At 31.5% G+C, this 4,734-nt stretch overlaps 1 protein-coding gene across 2 annotated transcripts in view; it reads right to left on the bottom strand.

The window, feature by feature from the left end:
• The window catches only part of LOC106869286 (dentin sialophosphoprotein), a 234,144-nt gene extending 231,491 nt beyond the window's left edge, over positions 1–2,653 (bottom strand). For both annotated transcript variants that reach the window (XM_052974922.1, XM_014914957.2), the window contains exon 1: positions 1,373–2,653. The gene's annotated coding sequence lies outside the window, so the exon portion shown is untranslated. The remainder of the gene's footprint in view (positions 1–1,372) is intronic.
• Between the last annotated feature and the right edge of the window lie 2,081 nt (positions 2,654–4,734).

Raw genomic sequence — 4,734 nt, 5'->3', positions numbered from 1 at the left:
ATATATATATATATATATATATATATATATATATATATAGTATATTTATTTAAGTAGATCTGTATAAAATAATGCAGGTTTATTTCTTGATCGTACATCATACATATATACGCACGCAGATGTAGGTGTTTATATACATACATACATATCTCAGTTATGCATTCGTATCCTCATATGACTATATATACACACACAGATGTATGTTATATATATATGTATGTATATTGGAAGGTTTAGAGGTGATGTACAGGAATTATAATTATAGAAAAAAATTAAGGTACTCAGTAATCTGGATGGCTGTATATATATACAAAATTAAGATAATCAGAAATCTGGATGGTTGTATATATGTACCAAATTAAGGTACTCAGAAATCTGGATGGTTGTATATATATATATGTATACACTTAGTTACGTAGTCCTTTCTCTCATATGACTTGCTTCTTGTGCTTGGTGATGAGCTTTCGGGAAAGTGGAAAATCTAAGGCGAAGACATTTAATTTTTAATGCGCGTATTTATTACAGACTTAGTTGTTGTGTGTGTTTAATGTTGGTGTTGTAGAAGTTGAAGTATGATTGTAATGAGTGAATGAGAGAGAGTGAGAGGGGGGTGTTGTAGATAGTAGGCCGATCAAAATGACGGAGATGGCACCATAACGTGGATGGCTATGTATGGCAGTGTGAAAGAGAGTGAGTGATCGACTGAGTGTGTGTGTGTGTGCTTGTGTATCTATGTATGTATGTATATATATATGTGTGTATGTGTGCTCGTGTATCTATGTATTAATGTATATATGTGTGTGTGTGTGTGCTTGTGTATCTATGTACGTAATGTATGTATATATATATATATATGTGTGTGTGTCTGTGTGTGTCTATGTATGTATATATATATATGTGTGTGTGTGTCTATGTATGTATTTATATATACGTGTGTATGAGTGTGAGTTAACGAGCAAGTTTCGAGAAAAACATGGACATTGTAATATATAATATATATATATACATACATACATATATAATATATATACATAAATATATAATTATATATACATACATATATAATTATATATACATACATATATAATTATATATACATACATATATAATTATATATATATATATATATATATATATAATATAATATATATATAGTCTTCTCTACACATGATCCTTCTTTCGCTTAAGAAACAACAACAGTATAAAGAAAAAATAATAGAACAATTATACACATATATAAATCTAGCTATATACACATATATAAATATAAACCTATATATATATCTGCACAGACATAGACGAAGACAACATATATATATATATATATACAACCGATGGGTAGACAGAAAAAAAGATTTAAAATCTTACAAACCTGTACTGCATTGTAAAAAATAGCCCATCCTCGTCGGGCCTGATGGTCCGAAATACTCCTCATGAGCCATGCTATAATATATTTATTTGGATGTGTGTATATATGTGATTCGGTGTATATGTATTTCAGATATTTTTTTTATATGTTTGCTCCTGTGTTTTTCTTTTTTTTTAAGGTTCCCCTTTTTAAAAATGGTTTTTCCTTCAGGAGATTCGAATATTCTTTTTTCCTCTTTTAGTTTGGTATGTTCGCAGTTTTATGTTTCCAGACTGAGAATTATTATATATTATTAAGGGGACAATTTCAGGTTGAATCCTTTTTCTTTTTTCTTTTGTAACCTTTTTGGGGGGTTTTTTTTTAAGGTAAAAAAAAAACACAAAAATGGATAGAGAGAGAAAAAAATTATTAAAAATAAATGGCTATAATCGTTATCTTGTTGTGACTGCCATAGATCGGAGAGAAGACAAAAGTGAAGGATATATGAACTTAAGATCTATATATGTGTATAGATATATAAACGTGTGTACGTGATATATTGTGCATACATACACACATATATATATATATATATATATATATATATATATATATAGACAGATGTATAGGTAGATATGTATGGTGTGTGTATATATGTCTATGTTAGTACAGTCGGTTCCTTGTAGATATACATATATTTCTTTTTTCCTCTGGTGACTTTAAGCATTACCATTGTACTCTCTCTCTCTATACTCAAATATGCAGTGACCAGATAGTAGTAGAGTCGAAGAAGGAGGAAAAGAAGAAACAGTAATAGTAGTGATAATAATAATAGTAATGATGATGGTGGTGGTGGTGGTGGTGGTTAAAAGAACTGAAAAGGATCGGTAAGAGTCGACTTTTTTTTTTGAAACCAAACTGAGTGGGAGATTTAGGTGCCAGTTGGTTAGAGTTACTGTGGCTTTTCAATGGAACCCCTCTCTGTCTCTGTCTCTCTCTCTCTTCCTCTCTCTGTCTCTGTGTATATCCCTCTCTTCCTCTCTCTGTCTCTGTATATCTCTCTCTTCCTCTCTCTGTCTCTGTGTATATCCCTCTCTTCCTCTCTCTGTCTCTGTATATCTCTCTCTGTCTCTGTATATATCTCTCTCTTCCTCTCTCTGTCTCTGTATATATCTCTCTCTTCCTCTCTCTGTCTTTGTATATATCTCTCTCTTCCTCTCTCTGTCTCTCTGTATCTATCTTTTTCTGTATCTCTCTTTTTTCAGCTTTCTCTCTATCTCTGTCTACCTCTCTCTTTCTTCTCCACTCGCTCTCACGTTAATTTTTTCTCTCGCTTTCCCTCCCTCGCAGGAGATGTAACACAGAAAGAGAGAGAGAGAAACATTATAGACAGATAGAGAGGATGTAATGAAGGGGAGGAAGGACGATGATGGGAAGAGGAATGAAATGAAGATAGAAAAAATACTTAAAATTAAGAACAGGTTTCTGAATAAAACCCAAAAGAGTTCTCCAGAAGCGATTACCTGCCCTTGCTTCATGCTTGTTGCCACCAGGATTAAATTGCGTCGTGATCTTCGGAAGATGGAGCTTTTGGATCTTCGACAAGTTTTTTTTTCCTCTCCCCTACCACGATAATATTAAAAAGATTTTAAATACAGCAGTTTTTTTGTTTTTTTTTTAATAATTTAAAAAATTTTTTAGATCGGATTATTTCATAATCTTGACAGTCAGCATTTATTAGGGCAAACTTTTTTTCGAATATTCAAAGTAATTTTTTTCTTAATGGTTATTAATTAATAAATTAATTTGTTGATGATTATGACTAATAGGAATAATCAAAGATTAAATTTGTGTATTTTCAAAATTTAGAGTTGGAAAAAAAAAAAATTACCTGTTGTCATGGAAGCAGTGGCCGTGTACATGTTAAAGCTTAACTTGTTGCCTCTGACTGCTATTTTTTTTTATCTTTCAACTTTCATCTTTTATCTGTTTCAGCAACTGAACTGCGGTCATGCTGGGGCACCACCTTGAAGGGTCTAGTTGAACAAATCAACCCAGTACTTATTTTAAGCTTAGCACTTATTCTATTAGTCTGTTTTTGCTAAACTGATTAAGTTACAGGGATGTAAACAAACCGACACCCGTTGTCAAGTGGATGAAGGGCAACAAATACAAATACACACACACACACATACATATATATGTATATATATATATACATATATATATTTGTAAAAGATTTTTATCCTATATACATATATATATATATATGGATTTTATCCCTAATATTATTATATATATTTATATATATTATTATACTTACATACATACATACATATATATATATATATATATATATATATATATATATATATATATATATATATATATATATATATATATGTATGGTGGTTGTCTACTTTTTATGCAGAGTTTGACCACTTCCTGTACCTACACCTTAGAACCTCAGGCATCTGATGTAGCTTTTTAAACCAAACGATGTTTTGAAAAGATACCCACATAGATCGCATACCCGATTTGGACCACCAAGAGCTGCAGATAAGTTCTGATCTTTGTGGATCTTAAAATGTGTATATATGTATATATTTGTGTGTGTGTCTGTGTTTGTCCCTCCACCATCATCGCTTCAAACTGATGCTGCTGTGTCTATGTCCCTGTAACTTAACCATTTGGCAAAAGAGACCGATAGAATAAGTACCAGGCTTACAAAGAATATTGTCATTATTATTGCTGTTGTCATGAGACAACATAAGACAGCACTTCTATGTGCTTCCTTGACCTGCTAGAAATAGCAACCTAATCATTTTCAATCCACAACTACCATCTCACATTAGAAAAGGTCACATTAGATCAGTGAATCTCAACCTTTTTTTTTTCATGTAGCAGCCCTTTTTAATCAGTTGTTATGCCTAGCACCCACCTAAGTGGTGTCTCAGGTATCATGGCTAAACTAGCTCAACATCTTTTTCTGCCTTTATCTGCTGGCATTCTTCATAAATGTTTAATCATTCTCGAAGGCTTCATTGCTTCATTTGAGAACGTTTTTTTCGCATATTAAACACAGCAGCAGTTGCTCATTATTTATAGATGGAATAAATCCATATTTCAAATATTCACACGAGTATTGACTATACTTTATTTTTCCCCACACATTCTAAATTTTTAAAAAGGTAACATACACAACAATTGTGTATAATTACATCACTAGACAAAATATGATGGAGATTGCAATATACGAAGAAAAACAAGCAAGATTGCACACCTGAAAAATACCAACCAAGACAGAAATATGACATTAAAAATTGAATTACTCTTGTTCAAACATGTCCTTATCTATGATATGTACTTCTCTCGCATTTTATTTT

Source organism: Octopus bimaculoides, chromosome 20 (assembly GCF_001194135.2).
Source record: "Octopus bimaculoides isolate UCB-OBI-ISO-001 chromosome 20, ASM119413v2, whole genome shotgun sequence".
Classification (NCBI taxonomy): Eukaryota; Metazoa; Mollusca; class Cephalopoda; order Octopoda; family Octopodidae; genus Octopus; species Octopus bimaculoides.
Note: the sequence above shows the minus strand (reverse complement) of the source record. Positions and strands in the feature narration are given on the sequence as shown.